General features: G+C 36.2%; 1 non-coding gene and 1 pseudogene across 1 annotated transcript; both read left to right on the top strand.

Annotated features, from left to right (window-relative positions):
* The first annotated feature begins 1,931 nt into the window (after window positions 1-1,931).
* LOC113769996 overlaps window positions 1,932-20,531 on the top strand; it is a 24,317-nt pseudogene continuing 5,717 nt past the window's right edge.
* LOC113772632 lies at window positions 18,034-18,140 on the top strand. Its single transcript, XR_003468600.1, has one exon. It is a non-coding gene; the product is annotated as a small nucleolar RNA R71 (small nucleolar RNA).

Raw genomic sequence — 20,531 nt, 5'->3', positions numbered from 1 at the left:
GGTGTTTGTTTGGCCATTCTAGTTTAGCATTGGCCTCTTTCCAGTATTCCTTTTGTTTTTCCGTCTCGTCAAGTTTGAAGCAAATTTCAGTGTACGCATCAAGTTTAGAGACTAATTCTGTACACTTGAATAAGTAATCATCTGCCATTCCTGGAAATTTTTTGAGGAATGTCAACGCAAGGAACAATAATCTTTCTGCAATTTTCAGCCATCATGATCCTTAACCTCAGTCTGTGTTCGATGACAAGAAGAACAATTGCAAATAATGAGATTGAAACGACTAAAACATATAGAACAAGTCAACATGACCATTACAAGTTCTTCAATTACTGCATGGTTCCTCAAAGACTGTCAGAGCAGGGGGCATGCATTGCATTAATTATATGAACAATGGACATGAGCTGATTTAGTCAAAAGCTGGAAATACGCATTATGTCTAAAGCCTTCTCCAACCCCAGTAATCCAATACCTGGGTACTGCCCTGCCCGCGGTTTCTTATGTGGTGTTAGGCTGCTAGATTATTCTTGAACAGGAACAGAAAACAGAGAGGATAAATTTAGAACATTGAATATGTCTAGCGGCACCACAGTCAATGGCGTACGCGTTTCGGTTGCTGTTTTATCTGTGCACCGCTTGATATCTTGAGCTGGCTTTCAGTAGGCTGCTTTTTTAGAAAATGATGATGATATCTTGTGGAAAACAAGAAGCTTCAGATGTATCCTACGCGAGTTGACTATCATCATGCCTGCAGAAAAGATGCGCCCAACACACAGATCAGAAAGTAAACTTGTTAGATCTGCGTGCAGGAAACTTCTGTAGTGTCCTGGTCTAATCTCATGGCATGATGACTTCTCCCCTTGTTCGCATCCAAACAATGACGGGTCAAAGATTTTTAGTTAGGGAGCGGGTTGAATAGTCAAACATATAATATCTCATTATCATTAATTACTATATAAAAAAAGTATAGTGATTTTTGATATTTTTATTTGGAGTGTAAGTGTAAGCATTGTTATTATTTTAGTTTTTGATATTTTAATTATGCCCTTATTAATTGACGATTGAAGTTTCATATTACATTCTTTTTAGTTTATTATCACGTTTAAAATTCATTATATCATATCTATTGATTTAGGAAAAAATAATTTTGAGTGCAAAGCTAGTGCCAATATTAATGTATGAGAATATTATATTTTATGATATTATAACCACGTGCAAAAAGCACATTATCTAGTACTAGTAAAAAAATATTGTAGCAAATAAAGTATAATAAATATAAAATAAAAGTTGGATGATAACTAACAATAAGATGTTTTTAGTTGTAGAAGACAAGATATCAAATTTGGACTCTCTAATCATTTTATTTCCTAGCAATGCAAGGGATATGAGCAATACATCAATTATTGAATTAACATCATTTGTTTGAATCATTCCTTTCTCAATATAATATGGTCAATTATAAGCAAGTACATCACCATTAAAAAGACTCAATAGAGTCGGCAATGATGAGCACTTTGTAACACATTAAAAAATTGTTGCATTTTGTGCTTGTTTTTAGCTAATACTTTGTTTTCTAGCTTTTTTTTTTTTTTTAATTCAAATCAATCTTACATTAGGAGTTGGTTTATCATAAATTTACATAAAGACAAATTAATTACTATTTGAAAGCCATACTAGCAAGCTACTAATGATTGTTTGCTCTCATCAATGTTATAGTAATCCTAAGTAAATGTAATTAAAAGTTAGATTGTCATATAATACTTAACTTGAAGGGAATAAAAAAATAACTCCTCATAAATCAATAGAGATTATAAAATATTTTCCATTCGAGATTATAATATATTTTCTATTCGTCAGTCCCTGCACCGATTATAAATATTTCCCCCTCATAAATCAAATCCTGCACCGAAGGCTACATTTCCAAAGAGGGGCTCTCTTATTCCTAGGACCTTAATCCCTCTCCTCCAGCTATCCAAGAACTGCTGAAAATGTTTCCAAAATGTTGGAATTTTATAATAATTATCTCCATTCTTCTTTCTCTTCAGTTAGGAGACGGACAGCCTTTTGATTATCCTACTGCAAATTTGTCTACTACGTGGATCAATAGTGTCTCAGCTAACCATTCTGTTGATTTTACAGATGGTTCAAAGGTGAGAGCCATTCTGCTCAGAGGAACATTTGGGCCTAGATATGCTTGTGGATTCTTTTGCAATGGCAAATGTGATAGCTATCTGTTTGCAGTCTTTATTGTTCAGACTAACAGTGTTTCAAACATTGTCATGCCAAGCTTAGGATTTCCACAGGTTGTCTGGTCGGCTAACAGAAATCATCCTGTCAAAATCAATGCAACCCTGCAACTTACATCAGGAGGAGATTTGGTTTTACGGGATGCTGATGGGACTTCAGTTTGGTCTACAAACACGAGAGGAAGATCTGTCGCAGGTTTAAACTTGACCGACGAAGGAAACCTGGTTCTCTTTGATAGAAATAACAAGGTGGTCTGGCAATCTTTTGATCATCCTACTGATGCTTTGGTTCCAGGGCAAAAATTGGTATCTGGGCAGAAGCTGACGGCTAGTGTTTCAATTACCAACTCAACTGAAGGAGGTTTGTTTTCTGTTTTTGTTAACAACAAAGGTTTGTTTGCTTCTGTAAAAGCAAATCCTCCACAAATTTATTATCAACAGTTAGTTGATGGTACAAAAGCAAATGAAAAAGCAAGCTATGCCAAGTTCCAAAACGGAAGCTTAGCCTTGTATATACATTCTTCTGAACCAAGGGATCCGGATTCAGTGATTACCCTGCCTCAGATTTCCTCAGCTCAGTACATGAAATTGGGGTCCGATGGGCATTTGAGACTATATGAGTGGGCAGACGGGTGGAAAGTGGCGTTTGATATTCTTACTGGTTATCTTGGTGATTGCAATTACCCCACGGTTTGTGGAAAAAATGGCATTTGCTCAAATGGGCAGTGCAGTTGTCCTACATCAGTCAATGCTTCAATGAACTATTTTACACCAATAAACGGAAGGCAGCCAAATCTTGGCTGTTCTGAGATCACTCCTTTGAATTGCAATGCTTCACGATATCATAATTTTCTTGAGCTAGAAGACATGACTTACTTCACATTTAATGCAGATATTACTAGTACCAATATGGATAGCTGTAAGCAAGCATGTCTGGGTAACTGTTCGTGTAAAGCAGCTATATTTCGTTATGGTTCAAATTCTTCTAATGGGGATTGCTATTTACCTGCCCAGATCTTTTCATTGATGAACAATGAGCAGGACAAGACTCATTATAATTCATCTGTGTTCATGAAGGTGCAGATCACACCAAATGCATCAGCTCCTGCAAAAACTTCTCCTAAAGGTACTCCAACTCTTGTCATATTGGGATATGCTATAGCAGCTTTCATTTTATTGACTGACCTAATTGGTTTAACAATCTGTATAATCCGAAAGAAAAGATTAGCGAGGGAGGTTGAGGTGGGCGACTTAGACAATGTACCAGGAATGCCAACTAGATTTCCATTTGAAGGATGCATAGAGCTAGTGCTAACAACTTTCATTGATTTCACCTTCTCGAAAACTTTAGCTTTAACGGTGAAAAATGACATACAAACAGTGAATCAGAGAATCGCACCAATGTAGTTATTAATTTTATTCTGCATAAAGTCCGATGTATAAAGCACTTTCTTTCGGACATAGCTTCATTTTTGTACTAAGCTGTTTTCTTCATTTCAGATCATGATTAGCAGAGAGTGGAAGCACTAGCCTGAAGAAGCAATGAACCAGAATCTCTTTCTTCTTAATGTTGCAAGTATTGTGTGTTGTTTCTATCTGATAGTTTCTCAGACTTCATGCTACCCCATGGCCTACTCATCGACAACCTGTATCAATCATGAAGTCGTAGTTGTTAATTCATCTCGCTATTAAACACTGAATGATCCTGAATTTCTTAGTGTCATCCTTCTCCGAGAAAGGGTAGTAGCACGGTTCATCTGTAGCTTCTGTGTTACTCAAAATGTTAGTTAATAATGCTTCTTAAGAGCCCTTACTAATAAATAGAGATGCAGATGGGCATCTCTTCTTCTAGAGTTCTCCTGGTGCTGGTTTTGATACTATTGTACTTTTGTACTGTAATATCCCATTTGATATCTGCAACATTCTCGATGATTGTTTTTAACTTGTTGGATCAATGAAGAAGTTTCCATGGTCTTTCGGGAATTTCCTCTCAGTTGAGGAGAAACAGAACTAAATTCGTTGAAAATTGACACGAGTTGGGTCATTACTTTGCAGTCAAACTTGAGCAACTGCAAGTAAAGCTATGAGCGCATGTGTTAGTGGTCATGAATTTCTAGCGACTTTTCTATACCAGAGGCATCAATGCTGAATGACCTAAATACAGTCGATTACAGAAACTCGCCAGATCATTTTTTAGCAAATACAAAGTCACACGTAAAAATACTTTCCTTCAAAAATAGCTTCATCCTTGTCCTTAGTTGTTTTTTGTTCTTTTCATTTTAGATCATTTAGATATCAGGGAGCTGATTGAAATACTTGCCTGAAGAAGCTAGAATGAGCCAGCATCACTATTTTCTTAATGTTGCAAATGTTATTTTTATTTATCTCTCCTTCCGTGTTTTCATTTAGTACTCTCTCAAACTTCATAGTACCCCGTGGCCAACGTATCAACAAACAGTGAGTGATCATGGAATTCTAAGTATTATCCTTCTGAGAGAAAGCATAGTAGCACGTTCATCTGTGGCTTCTATATATTGTACTCAAACTATTGATACAGAATGCTTTTTATGTCACGCCCATATCCGGATTCTTGGACCGGATTTGCAATGTGGCATGCCGTATCTATGAGACCTTACTCCCATAAATACAAGGCATCATAATTATAACTTACAAAATTTCACTAAAATTTAAAACTTATGAATACTAATGAAATACATACATTTCACTAAAATGCACCTATAAAATGCCTTATTCTAACTTCCTAGAATTTAAACATTTACCTATTTAGCTCTCTCAATTATCTTACCTATTTAGCTCTCTCAATTATCTTCTAAACATACACGAGCTGACTTTCTTGATCTGCAAGAAAAATAAAGAGACATGAGTTGAACGACGTACACCCAATAGATAGTACTTACTCCCCTGTTGGATCATGTTGCTATATACATACTATATACATTTAAAAATTGAGTCACACTACACCACATGCATGCATCAATTTAAAATATTTGTCATCTCATTTCATATGTTACATAAATATACTTCATTGAAGGTGAGTGGCATATACATAAGTGACCTCCGTCCAATGTGACACTTAGTCTCGCAGGTTCTAAAGGTGACCCCCATCGAACGTGACATAGAAATATACATAACTTGACATGATCGTATTCATTGAACATACTTGTAAATCATAAAAATATGGGAAAATCGCCAATTTAGTCCCTAAATTTTTTTTTTCCGTCAATTTAGTCCCTATATATTATTTCTAGCCAATTGGATCCCTAAACCTATATATCGGTTCCAATCAAGGATCTTTGCAGCGGCGCCACCGTATAATTTCCATTAGGTTCATAATCGTGCAATACAAAAGGGGCATTTTAGGGAATTCCATTCTGGCGCCTTTTCCAATTAAAAAGTAAACGAAACAAGTCTGCGATAAATACACACCCAAAAATCCAAAATGAAAACAAAAAATGTCTTGGACAAAATCCAGGGCTTGAGTCGATGATCTGCTAAATAAAATCAAAGCAAATCGTGTTAAATAAGGAATCGGAGGGCATAAGAAAGCAAATGATGGAGGCAGTGGGGGACAATATGCAGGAAAGGAGCAATGTTGAGGAGAGGAAGTCAAGAAAAGCAAGTAAGTTTAAGGACTATAATGCTGTCTGTTTTGTTAAGTTAATAGCATAATCATGGTTGGTGGGGTTATCTTATGTTAACTAGCAAACATTTTACTGCAACTGATGGTCGGGAATTTGTTTAGGTTATTTTTTTTGTCGTTGTTTGTAGAGATGGGTTCATGTGGTCCCTATCCCTTAAGTTTAATGTGTAATGTTGCTTTCATGTTGTGAAAAAGGTAGACAATGGTACCCTAAATCATGTGCTTGTAAACTACTAGATTGTGGTGTAAATTAATTTAATTTGTTTGAAAATGAAACAGGTGCTGAGTCGGCTGAGTTTACTCTGTATGTCTACTATGGTGGGGCATATTTTGAAAAACCAGAAACAAAATATTTGGGTGGTAGCATGGAGCTTTTTGAGGGGGTTTTGGCCGAAAAATTTAATATGGCTGCTGTCAGAGGTTTTGGCTACTTACTTGGGTGTCATGCAGATGCTAACTATAGGTATAGAATCCCAACTGAAAATGGTGGGTTGAGACTTAGGCAGATAGATGGTGAAGATGATGTAATAGACATGGTTGCCATAGGTAAACAAACTGGAAAAGTTGAAGTTTATGTTGTATATGACTTTCATATTAGATCCATAGATCTTGGTTTGAAGAACTCCTCACCTGTTGAAAGTGAAACTAAGAAGGAAAATGAGGATTTATGGAATGTGGACATCACATTTGATGACTTCATTGGGAATGAAGAACTTCCAGTTCATGTTCCCGTCCAAGAATTGAACAATGGTAAACGGAGAGGTCCTGAAACTGAAGAAGAGGATGGTGCTGAGGCTAAAAATGAGGCAGAATCTGAGTCAGGTGATGATGGTGAAGGATTTCATGATAGTGACTACGATTTTAGTAAAGAAAACCGCTTGCGGGTTTCCCCCTTATGTAAAATGACTAAAAGCTGCGTTTCTGTTCTATTTATATCAAACACATACTCTCAAACCCTCACCTGAAGGGTGAGGATGAGAGAGGAGGTTTGCTGGGCATCCTAGGGCCCTCCGATGGGCATGTGCAACTCAACGCAGCTTGCATGTAAAAAAAATTTTTTTTTTTTAAGTAATTTGTTAAATAGCCTGAAACCCGCTTGCGGGTTTCCCTCACGGAGCTGAGTGAATAGACGAAAATACCCTTTTGAAGAACGCAGCTTGCATGTAAAATTTTTTTTTTTAAGTAATTTGTTAAATAGCCTGCCTGAAACCCGCTTGCGGGTTTCCCCCTTATGTAAAATGACTAAAAGCTGCTTTTCTGTTCTATTTATATCAAACACATACTCTCAAACCCTCACCTGAAGGGTGAGGATGAGAGGGGAGGTTTGCTGGGCATCCTAGGGCCCTCCGATGGGCATGTGCAACTCAACGCAGCTTGCATGTAAAAAAATTTTTTTTTTTTTAAGTAATTTGTTAAATAGCCTGAAACCCGCTTGCGGGTTTCCCCTTTTTTTTTTAAAAATAAATTCTATGCTAAAATGACTTAAAACAAAAATAAAAGACTAAAAGTAAATAAAAACTAGCATGAAAAATAAAAATAACAGTAAATAAAAATACACTAAAAATTTGGTGTCTACAGTAGTTACTGAATAATCTGGAAACAGATTGAATGAAGACTCAGAAGAAACGGAAGCTGGTCTCTTATTATTAAAGAGTGAAGGCTAAAATAGGCATATCAGGTGAAAGTTTGTGGTGGAAATCTGTTTTTCGCATATGCACGCGCCTTTGCAGTTCGTTTAAGACACACGCCGAATATTTGACGATTTCCGTCCACTTTTCAGGTTAATTCAAACCACGGGGTATCGACTGGTATGATATGAAACCACAAGGGGTTTTTATGTATGATTGCCTAACCACAGGGGGCTTTTTTGTTGTTTACCCAATTTTTTAATGGCCATCACTTCTGCAATTCTTCCACTTCAGTCAACATTGTCAGCATAACATTGAACTTGTCACAGAAACTTACATGAGCAATCCAGATGCAAAACAGAGTAATAACAAATCCAGAAGCAAAACAGAGTCAAACATAGATGAAAACTCAATTGTATTTACTTCATTTTAAAGTACAGATGAACCATACAATTCCATACATTCTTCAAAACTACTGCAACATCTTCAATTCCAGCAAACCTTGTTTCTTCCTTTCCTTGCCTCCAAGTACAAAAACAAGTAAAACGCCAAAACAGATACAAATTATAAACAATATTTTCACTTTTGCCTTCAACTTGTTCATTTCAATCAATAATGCTGCGTTTTCTCTCTCAACACTTCTCAGGTCCCTTAAAAGTGCACCCATTATATTTTTCATCTTTTGGGGTATGGGTGGATCATACCACAAAAAAAATCTGCAAGCACCACGTTTCTGCATTTACCACCATTTCATAGTTAAAAGACAAGAAATATTTTAACAAATTCTAAACTTTATGCACATACAAAAAAATTACCCCATAATTTCTGCAACCATGAAACCTTCTTGATGGATTTGCCTCTGTCCAAGCAGTCACAATTCGGCATTGTTCTTGGCAATAGCATCGCACGATGTTGTCTCCACTGTAGTATTTCTCGTTTCCTTCATAAATCGAGTTTCCTGTTTCTGAACCATTTGATCCTTTGACGGTGTTAATAAATTGATCACTGGCTGAGCTTGAGGATGCTTTGTCCCAATTCTTTCTCGAATGCATTGAATTACAGTGCTTTTTCTACGCGGGTCTGCAAAAATTGGACAGCTCTCTTTGGTGCAAGAGAGGTAGTACCTAGATTTGGGCTTTACATCGATTTACTTTTTAATTGGAAAAGGCGCCAGAATGGAATTCCCTAAAATGCCCCTTTTGTATTGCACGATTATGAACCTAATGGAAATTATACGGTGGCGCCGCTGCAAAGATCCTTGATTGGAACCGATATATAGGTTTAGGGATCCAATTGGCTAGAAATAATATATAGGGACTAAATTGACGGAAAAAAAAAGTTTAGGGACTAAATTGGCGATTTTCCCTAAAAATATCAATCAGATCATATCATTTTATAAACATAGCTCATAATAGGTTTCATAACTATGGATTGGTCTCATTACATACATAGGTCAATTGGTCGGGCTCTATACTGAACTATCATGACTGTCAATTGGTTGGATTCTATACCAAACTACCTTGACCTTGTCAATCGGCCGAACTCTATACCAAACTACCATGATCATTAGACAGAACTATAGCCCCTACCATTTATTTCATGACCGTTTAGAGTTTTTCGTAACATAAAATCATTTCACACGTCACATGCACCATTCTTTCGTTTCATAAAAATATGCCACTCATTCCATAAAATATTGCATAGCAAAATATTTCAAAAATTCGTAATTTCGTGCTTGCAAAACATTTGAAATAGACATACATGATCCATTTCTTCATATACCAAAATAAAACTCTTACTTGAAAAATATGCATATTTAACATTTCGAAAATGCAGAGGGGTAAGCGCCACCTACCTCAAACTATTCGATTGAAGGGATTCTTAACATGTCCATGAACTCCTTTCAAACCTATAACCAGTGTCATATATATATCTTGATTAGTTCATATGTCCAACTCTTAAGGTGCTTATTCCTATATTGAATAACCCTAGGAAGCATGTCTGAACCTTTTATAGAAAGTAGTTAATAAGTTTCCTAAAATAGAAAGTTTTCGTTTTTAGAAAGTTTCCTAATTGAGAAGGTTCTCCCTTTTTAGAAGAGGCTATAATTTGATTATCCATAAAATAAGTGCTATTTATTTATTTAACTTACTCATTTATTTATTTATTGTAGAAATGGCCGGCATTATTTAAAGTCAATTTAAATATATGTTCGGACCTAGAGCTGAATCCAACCGTAAACATATTTTTCTTTTTATTCAAATAGAACTTACAAGAAAATCTTGAATCTTTAGTATTGTTATTGGGTCTATTTGTCAAAACTTAGATTATTATAATTAATTTTGGGTTTTCAAAACTTCCTGAAGAATGTGTGCAATGTGTTCAACCCTAGGATTCCATGATCAAAGGTGAGACACGTATAGAAAATACTACACTCTTGTTTTTAAGTTTTATAAGATATGTTCATTATATTTGTTTGGGAAAGTTTAATAAGTCCAACAAAATATCCATTAGACCAATTATCCGGTCAATTATTGATTTTATCCTAAAACGGTGATACTAGTTTAACTAAAGCCCAATTCTCTTTCGGCCTAAATCAACCTTTATTAATAATCAACTTTAACTCACAATTTGAAGTATAAGGCCATTAATGTAAAATGCCTTGTTTATTTTATTTTATTTTTGTATTTGGATTTAAAATTTTTTTATTTGGGTTATTAATAGAGTCCCTGGATTCAATTAGATCAAAATGGTTCTGTTATAACAAGATTGGCTTTATTTGAAGAAACATTGGGTTTGACTAAATTATACTAATTGGGTCATTCTTAAAATAATTTATTTTCAATTTAGGCAGGAATGCTATTTAATCTGAAATTAGTCCAACTCCAAAATTTTTGAACCACAATACAAGTTTTTTTTTTTAATATACTTTAGCTACCCTATTCTAATTGACCCAAATCTCAAGGGCTAATTTGCAATTTGCAACAACTCGGAAAACTAGACCAAACCAACGTCTTCTTCTTCCTCTTGTTACTAACAAAGCATCCTCACGAAAACAAAAGACATGACCAATCTTTTATTTGTGTTGAAAACTTAGGAGTAGAATAATCTTAAGGCATTGAACCATTTTATTATTTTCTTCCTCCATTCCAGCAGAAAAACCAAGAATTAACCACCAATACTTTGTCCTTTTAACTCATACTAGGAGATGTTCACCGTGCGCACATTGTAAATATGCCCAAGTTGAGAAGACAGTGAACATGTATTTCAGAAAAGATTTGTTGTACAGAGAAATTATTTAGTTAGGACGGAAGTTTTTTTTTTTTGGATTCTTAGCATGGTTATAGAATATATACTGGAAATGTAAGTACATTTTTTTATTTTTTGTCCTATAACCTTTGACATACACCTTGGATGTTCTTTAGGAGCAAGTACGGAGGCACTGAGGTTAGAAAAAAAAAAAAAGAAATGTCTGGAAGAAGCCGTGTGTTGTTGGCAACTTTTTCAGCAAGAGAATTTTTCATTTGCTAAGTCTAAACTGGTAAAGAAAAAGAAGTTGCGGAGAATGGAATAATATATGAGCAAAAATAATCCTTATATTAAACACTTGAAAAAAGAAACATGATACAGGGAAACTTCTATTTTTGATTGATCTAAATTTATTCATTTTTCATGATGGAGTAAACATGGAAACTATGATACCATGAGAACTGCTTTTCTACTCCATATTTGTCAGAGGTAGGATCCTTTCGTTTTTTATTTTTCACCTAAACCCGCTGGATACCAGGATGCCATCCACATTCGCTGCGAGGAAACAACAAAGGATACTGCAGAGAGTCATAGCAAGAATAAAAATACTTGATCTTATGGCTTGTATCCGAGTAACTATACACCTGAATATGAGCAGAAGCATTAGTCAATTGATCACCATCTCCAGTCCATATCGCTGCAACCTGTGAAGCAGTTGGGAGGTTATATACACGATGATCCAGACTCACATTGCAGTTGAGTACGATCCTATGGTCATCAAGATTTGACACACCTCAGAGATCTTTAAAGAATTTGGCATAAGGGTTGTCTGCAAGGATACGCAGAAGCAGCCTGAGAGTAGTTTCTCTTAACTTGGGCGATCCATCAACTCTCCTGGCAAGCTCTTCAAGGGTATCAAAGAAGTATAACTGAATACCAGAAGCTTTACCATCGCGCGACTGCACATCAAGATAATGATAGACCTGGCCCTGGACACAAAATGTATAAAGGCCATTCCTGTTTTTAGTTAGTTCTCTATCATACTTTGCACCCAATGACGTAAAAGCGACGTTATTATTGTAAGTGCGAACATTTTTCCTAAAGTGTTCACACTCCTCATCTTCTCCAGTGAACAAGCGCCGAAGATCATAAGGCATCGATGAGCTCACAAGGCTAACTCTTCCTCCCGAAAGCAAAAGTTAGGAGGTTCCATATGGAATTGCTGTGCTCCGCAATACTGACAGGGCAGAGTATAAGGCAGGGCCAAAACTTTTTCTGCAATCCTGTCCAACCGAGAAAGAGTTCTTCTGCTACTATTTTTACATTTACCTTGTAGAAAATTGAAGCATCGGACATTAGCGGTAGCAGCAATTAGGTGAAACCATAAATTAAGCAAGCACAAGAAAGTAAAAGAAGCAGGCCATAAGCAGTGATAGAAGGACGACTGACAGCGACCAACTTGACAAGACGAAAGAAGCCACCACTTAAATGGCAGCGAAAAAAAAGGAAGCAGTCATACCTGCATGAGCAGATAGCGTTGGAACGCCAGTCAATCCAATGAGAGCCTCAGAAATATTTGGTGCATTGGATACAGAACCTGGTAAAGATGCTAGTCCATGACCATTTAGAGTAACTTTGGTAGGCTCGGCAAAGTAACTTTGTCTAGGATATGTTTTCACAACTCAACTCGCAGCAAATGGCATAAATAATACAAAACAGCAGTGACTCATCTATAAAAGCGAGCTTCAGCGAACAAAAAACATGACATTTTCTCTAAGAAGCGAAACCCAGCAGAAAGAAATAACAAAGAATAGTCCTAGGAACAATGACATATGCAATGAGCAAACAAAATATAAAACTAAACACATACAGATAGGAGGAATAGCAGTAACTTAAAAAACATCAGCATATAAAACGATGGTGCCAAAGAGAAAGAAAAAAAACAAGTAACGAGCTAACAAAGGCAACGCACACTACATAACCAGCTAAGCAGTTGACAACCGACTAACGTAAACTATCTAAACAGCACTCACCATGGAAAAGCAATATAGTGACAGGTACTAATCTTACTAACGAAAAATGTTAATCAGTAAACAAGTCAAACTGAATGCATATTGATAGAATAACAGCCTCATTAAGGTTAGAACCTGGATAGGCATGAAACAAGAAATATAATCTGATAAAAAAAGAACTCTAAAGTAGAAACAGGATGAACACCTCTTCTAGCTAATAGCAACAAGGAGTATATCGATGGTAATAGTAACAGCCCAAAAAATGCAACAAAACCAGCGAAGGGCCGAAGGCTGAGCAGCAGGTGCAAAATAAGCTGTAGGAGAGGAATATAAGTCCAGACGTCTGCATGAAGAATGACTAAAAAGCTACTTTCCACCTTCATTCATGAAAAGCTGGGCCGAGAAGCTTCATGAAAAGCCGCAAAGAGTGCCTTTGCGTTTCAAATCCGAGGAACCATTAAGACGCTCGAGGCCAGCATAGCGAACGAATGTATAGTCGTCCGTCTACTCGAAGATATATATTTATTATTGGGCAGTGTTAGTAATTAAGTCAAAATTCAATGTTCCTATTGGACACTCTAATTTATTTAACTAATAATTTATAACTAATTGATCCCACAACAGGAGTAATTCAAGCTGAAATTTGCTCAAATAGGAAGCAAGTGCCGATAAGTCATTCAGGTTCTAGCATCCTATTATCTGCTTTTAATAGGAAGCTAATCATCACCATCCCAATTTTAACAGCTCAATAAAAAGCACGCTGCCTTTCTTATAAGGTTGCTAGCAAGGACGCAATAAATACAGTACTGTTGGGTTCCAAGGACAAAAGACATTTGATGCCTTTTGTGGTTCCAAGAACAAAAGATGCAGAAATTTCCAGCTCATGGGCCACTTTCACAACCCGCACGTCAGCAAGACATGGAGGACGACCATGCTTTGGCACCCTCTTCCCAGTTTATATACATTCTTTAAATAAATGGTGGCCTTGCCTTCCAATGCCCCTTATGCCATAAAATTCCTTCTATTCTCTAACCAAACCCCATTGACAGGCAGAACCACAGAGGTGCTTCAAAAAAGAAATCATCAATTCCTCTCAAACATTATATAAAGCACGGTCCAGTTACTTTCACCTTTTTCATTGGTTTGAGTATTCTTCTGACTTTCTACATTCAAACTACTATTATTAGTAACCAAAAGGAAATCGCATGGCTTATGAATTTCCATAATTTAAACAAGAACACTTATCAAAACTCACAAAAACTTGTACCTTATATATTTCAGACATGTTTCGGGGCTGCTACAGATGAAAATCTTTGGTTAATAAAAGAGAAAACTAAGAACTATTAAAAGAAGAGTTCGCGACCTTACGTGTTCATTGCCAGAGGAGTCGAATTCTTGTATTCTTTCCTTCGTCCAATCCCTTGATTTCAACTTTTCCTTCCGCTGCGTTGACACTTTCTTACTCTCTATTTTTATGGTTTTCTTCTTGTAACGCTGTAAAAATTTAACTGCTATTAGACTAGTTATAGTTGGAGTCAGTTGTCGCCACTTCTACCTAAAATAACTCCACCACTCAAACTAACCTCTATCTCTTCCTACTTTATCTCCTAATTTGTCTCCTATAATATCTACAAGTTCACGTTAATTCCTACGCTCTCTATCATGACATCTATTAAATTCGCTATATGATCAGATGGAATATGTAAGACATGTTAGCATGTTAGGTCGGTTATTTAGGCTATATGGAAAGTGAGTCGGTTGTGGATTCTTACTATCACTTGGTGGTTGAGATGAAACAAGATTAACATCAACCTCTATAGATATAAATTAACTAAGTAAACAACTAGTAAAATAATTAATAACATTATTTACAAAAAAATTCCGGCTTTCACATTTTAGGAGCCCTTATTTCCCCGGAAGATCAAAGGCATGGTTCCAACAATCCCACTATACAATCTTCTCAAGTAGTCTGGTCTGCTAACAGAAACAATCCTGTTAAAGCAAATGCAACCTTGAATGTCACTCGAGATGGAGATTTGATCTTGGCAGATGCAGATGGTAGAATAGTTTGGTCAACCAATACTGGTGGCAAGTCTGTTGCAGGCTCAAACTTGACTGGAATGGGAAATCTGCTACTCTTTGACAGCAAGAGTAGATCTGTTTGGCAATCATTTGATCACGAAACAGACTCTTTGGTTCTCGGACAGAAGCTTCATTCCAGTCAGAGGCTGTCTTCTCGAATATCAGATTCAAATTCAAGTCAAGGCATATACTCCCTTGCAGTTGAAAATGGAACCTTGGTTTCCTATAATGAATGCAGCCCCCCACAGGTCTATTTTTACCCAGACATGTACGAGGGTTTAAGTGCTGCAACTATACCTCTTGATGTTAAGTTTGAGAATGGAAGCTTTGACAATTACGCGCTTTCACCAGCAGCCCAAGTAATGAAATTAGAGTCTGATGGACATTTAAGGGTTTATGCCTCGTCAAATTCAGATTGGGTAGTGATAAGTGATCTCTTATACACTGGCGATTGTGGATACCCAATGCTGTGGGAAAGTATGGCATTTGCTCAAGGAATCAATGCAGTTGCTCTGAAATTGATAATGGTGACACAAGCTTTTTCAGACCTGTGAATTTCAGACAACCCAATATTGGATGTTTCCTCACTACTCCAATCGATTGTTACCATCATCAGTATCATTCTCTTCTTGAACTTGAAAACATCAGTTACTTTGACAGTACCTCAAATTTATATGGTGAGAGCATGAAGTTGGAGCAATGTAAAGAGTTCTGTTTAAAGAACTGTTCTTGTAAAGCTCGGTATTCACTTGTGGATACATTTTGCAATCTGAGGGGGGAGTTGCTCGTTAGTGAATGAAGTATTTTCCCTTAGAAATGATGGAGGAGTGTGTAACAGTCTCTTTATTTGTTAAGGTGCAATAGACTTCAACGGGAAGCAATGCCTTGGTGAATTCTCCTAAAAGCAATTCAAGGAGTGTAATAGTTATAATTGGATCCAGTCTGGAAGCTATCTTTGGTATTTTTCTAGTTGTTGGGGCTTGCTTCATGCTTTTAGTAAAGTTCATGTCAAATTGGGTAAGCTCTGTGACTTGGACTCCTTTCCTGTCAAATTGGCACTTGTTATCATATTTTCATTCTACTCCATGAAATAAATGCAAAATACTAAAAGTAAGTAGAATCCAACAATTAATCTACATTGGGTCAGGTAATAGGGGAAATTAATTATAAAATAAATGATAAAATTGAAACCTATCAATTCCCCCCACACCTAAACCATGCTTGTCTTCAAGCATGAGAACAGTAAACAAGCACCAATATTTGACAATGGTCATTACTTCATCTACCATATTGTCAAGAAACCGAGAAAATCATATATCAAGCATCAGTGATCAAAATCCGAGAAACATCACCCCGGTTAGTTTCTAAACCACAACCTCCTTCAATTCCAAGTTAACTAATCTAAGAAAAATGAATGGCGCACAACATCTATCAACAAATGGTCCAAATATTAACCAAAATCTCAACATTAAATCCATAAATCGGCAAACTGACTTTTATCACACATTAACACAACCTTCACTTTTTTTTCACGTTTTTCTATTTTTCTCTTCGTTTTTTTTCTTTTTTTTTCAATAGTAACACAAGACTTATTCTCTAGCCATTGAAGTCTTTTGACGCGAACTCCAACATTTGCCAGATGAAGGAGCCCGGTTACTCAGATTCTACCGCTATACAACCACGTACTCATAGAAATTACTACTTTTTGACGCGAGAATCGACACTTTAGGTGAAGATCCCCTGTTATTCAGTAGTAACAAATAACGGAGTACAGTCACCCTTATTTCCCAGCCAGATAACACAATAACTCAAAATATCACAAAGAAAATAGTAGCAGCTAGCCTCATTTTTCAAACATAGAGAACTAAACTTAATAATTGGACCAATTCACATTAAAATGCTACCAGTCATTCTCTATACCTAGAAAAGTTAACAAAGAAATCAAAAGAGTCAAGCAGTCACCGATATTCATCAAAGAGATGTTTTGGACTCAACCACATTAACTCGATGCACTTTTATTATTAAAACTTGGCAAGAGTAAATTTAGAGCCAACAATCCAATATCAAACTTTGGCATTCACATGAGAGCTCATCACTAGAAAGAAAGAAAGAAAATGAACAAATAACAAACTAAAAATAAAGGAAAAATATCTAAAAACTAAAAATTAGAAAAACTGGCACCCCAACTGATCCCCTCCACACCTAAATGACACATTGCCTTCAATGTGACAAATAAATAGCAATAGTAAGAAGAAGGGCAACGGGACTTTCCTAAAGTCGTCAAAACAGTGGCGGACTGAAAGGGAGAAGAGAAGCTGGCGGCGTTGGCTGTGGGAGAGCTTCGGCGCGCGAGTGGTTAGTGAGCAGAGGCGGCGGCACGCTGGTGATGAGGGGAGGAGATGGCAACGGACAAAGGGAAGAAGGGATTAGGGAAGAAGAAAGAAAGAAAAAAAAAAATTTTTTTGAAATTTTAATTTTGGAAACAAAGGTTATAGCTAAACGAAAAAAGATTTTTTTTAAATTTTTTTTTTAAAATTATTTTAAATATTATTATTAACAAAACTCATTTTCGAAATTCAAAATTAGAGATTAACGGGAAATCGAAAACTGTTCTCAAGTTTTGAATACTTACCTTTCCCGTGAACGTGACGCGGGCACGTTAAAAAGGCAAGAACCCTTCTGACCATGAACTCTCCATACGACTTGACGCGGGCGCGTCATGTCAGACAGACACCTACGAATCATTTAAAAAACGAAAATTGAAGTCCGAAATCAGTCAAACTCGATGAAAACATATTTAAACTAACAAACAAAACCGAGCAAACAACTAAAAGAAATTGGGTTGCCTCCCAATGAGCGCCTTTCTTTAACGTCTTTGGCTAGACGTTAAACATCACTCTTCAATCTGGATGTATTTCAATTTTCCTTGTAATCGGTGGCCCTCTTCCGAGATTCACATAGCCATTGAGTGCAACCTTCTTCCTTAATTTTCGACTCATTTTCACCTTAGAAATTGCTTTCATCCCCTTATACTCGTTCGCAACAATTTTAAATTTATCCCTGCAAGCAAACTCAGAAAATTCTTGCACAGAGGGATTATACTCCTGTCTCTGAAGAGTATCCCCTCGTAAAAATATTGTATGAGCAATTGTTCACTTATTTGGTGCTGATGGCACTTGATGCACAACTTCTTGAATCGCTCCCAATAATCATAGAGTGACTCTCCTGGATGCTGTTTGATACCACAGATCTCCTTTCTTAGACTTGCAGCTCGAGACGCGGGAAAGTACTTGTCTAAGAACTTTTTCTTCGGCTGGTCCCACGTGGTGATACTACCGGTGGTAGGTAGTACAGCCAGTCTTTAGCAGAGTCCTTCAAGGAGAAGGGGAATGCCCTCATTTTTATCTGTTCCTCTGTAATTTTCGGGGGTTTCATGCTGTTGCACACGACATCAAACTCCTGCAAGTGTTTGTAAGGCTCTTCACCTGGTAAACCATGAAAAGATGGCAAGAGATGAATTAGACCAGATTTTAACTCGAATGGAGTGTTATCATCTAAACTTGGGAAAATAATGCTCAAAGGTTGCTGATTTAAATCAAGAGCAGCCAACTCTCTTAATATTCGTGCATTAACCATAGCGACTTCTTCTCGATCTGAATCACTAGAAGTATCACCAAACGGACTTGTTGCTTCGACTTCCGGATCAAGTCTATGGGATGTAGCACTAGATTGCTCCTCTCTGAGCTATCTGGTCTCTTTTCATGTTCTATGCGCGGTCTTCTCTACCTCAAGGTCAAAAATCAATTCACCTGTACGAGAAAATCGAGGCATACACTAAAAAAATATCAGAAAATTAGAGCAAAAATGAACTTAAAAAGAAACAAATAATAACGCCAGTCCCCAGTAGCAGCGCCAAAAATTGACAGGTGTCGGACTTGTACAATAATAAATACTTATTCGGAGAAAATATAATTTTCTGTGTATAGTAGTGAGTAGGGTCGAATCCATAGGGATTGGAGATATTCGTCTCTCTTAGAGTTCAAATTGACAATGTGGAGTTTTTATAGCAGTGGCAATAATTAAACGGTTCGAAATAAGTAAAATACAAAAATAAATAGCTAACTAGAAATTAAAAGACAAACTATTAAAATCAAAGGAATAATGACTAAGCTCTAGTCAAGAAATAACTTTGGCAATAGTTCAATTAATTGATCATCGATGCAGAGATAATTCTAATTATTAATTAATAAATAGGTTATAACTGTCAAACAAGCGATGACAGTCAACTCCTCCTTACTGTGTCGATGACTGAGGTACGCCCATCAATCACTATTTTAATTGAGAAATAATTTTAGATACGTTCGTAAGATTTAATTCCTCAATTGCCTTACGTATTAGAGGAGCCCTATTCTAACCAAATAACGCACTACCAGGGTTATTTTAGATTAGCCCGCGTATTCTTCTGACACAATTCCAATCATGTCAGTTGTCACTATTTTAGAGCAATTACATAATTACGAATTTAACGCTCTAATTGACATCAGATTACTAAATTAATTCAACGTCCGGACCCAGGATATTTAATTAACAAAACAACTATAAGCATTATAAACAGAGAATATGCAAATACCAGTAAATAAAAAGAATAAATAAAATTAATTCGATCTCACAATTTTTAGATGAACCAAAATCTCTGTTGTTCCTTGACTAGAAAAAAAGAATTTAGTTTATCCTTGGTGAGGAAAACCCTCGCGGAAATTCAGAAATAATTGCGGCCATGGTTTTCGATTTAGAGAACTCAATTCGCTCCAATCATGAAAGGAAAAGCTAAACTACGAAGAGTGATCAATTCTTTCACTCGGTCTTTTCATACGAAGGAAAAAGCCCACTAAAAGACGAAAAGGAAAAGCAAAAAGCTAGACTCCCCGTAGTGCTTGTTCTCTGCACAATTTTCTATCTATTAGGAGGCATAAACCGTGCTACGCACGGTGGGAAAAAGGACGGAGATGCCCAATTTAACAAAATAATTTATACTAATTCAAAATGGATAATTAATGAAATTTGTTTTTCTTGATGGAATTAGTTACAACTAAACCAAAAAAAAATATTAAACCAAAATTAGAGTAAATTTTCATTTAAGTATGTAATCATATAAAAATAAGTAAGTGTCATTCTCATTAAAGAATCAAAATATTATAAGACTCCATCTAAGTTGTCATCTGCCCTTGCTATTTCAAAGTTAGGTTGCATTATGATTTGATTTAATTACGAGTTCAATTAATTTCCTAATAATGTAGCTACTTAAAACTTATAAGCATCATTAGCTGTTATATTTTACTATCTTTCCATGCTCTCATATCATTCCCAAAATTAGAAAAAAAAAAAGGAAAAGTTAAAGAGGAGAGTTGATAGAGCTATAAGCAGGAAAATGCAAAATAGTAAGGGCCAAAGTGAGTAAGAAAATAAATGAAACTGACTCTATATTATTGATAGAAACAAAATACTTCATCCCATTTGACCTTAAACAAAGGTATAACAACCGTATAATCAATGTTTCAATTCATATCAACCTACAATAAGTTTCCTCACTTATCAACCTACAAATTGCATACAACAAATCTTAAACTTGAATAACATCCACCATACTCATGGTTAA

Source organism: Coffea eugenioides, chromosome 5, assembly GCF_003713205.1.
Source record: "Coffea eugenioides isolate CCC68of chromosome 5, Ceug_1.0, whole genome shotgun sequence".
Lineage (NCBI taxonomy): Eukaryota > Viridiplantae > Streptophyta > Magnoliopsida > Gentianales > Rubiaceae > Coffea > Coffea eugenioides.
This window is presented reverse-complemented; position numbering and strand designations above follow the sequence as displayed.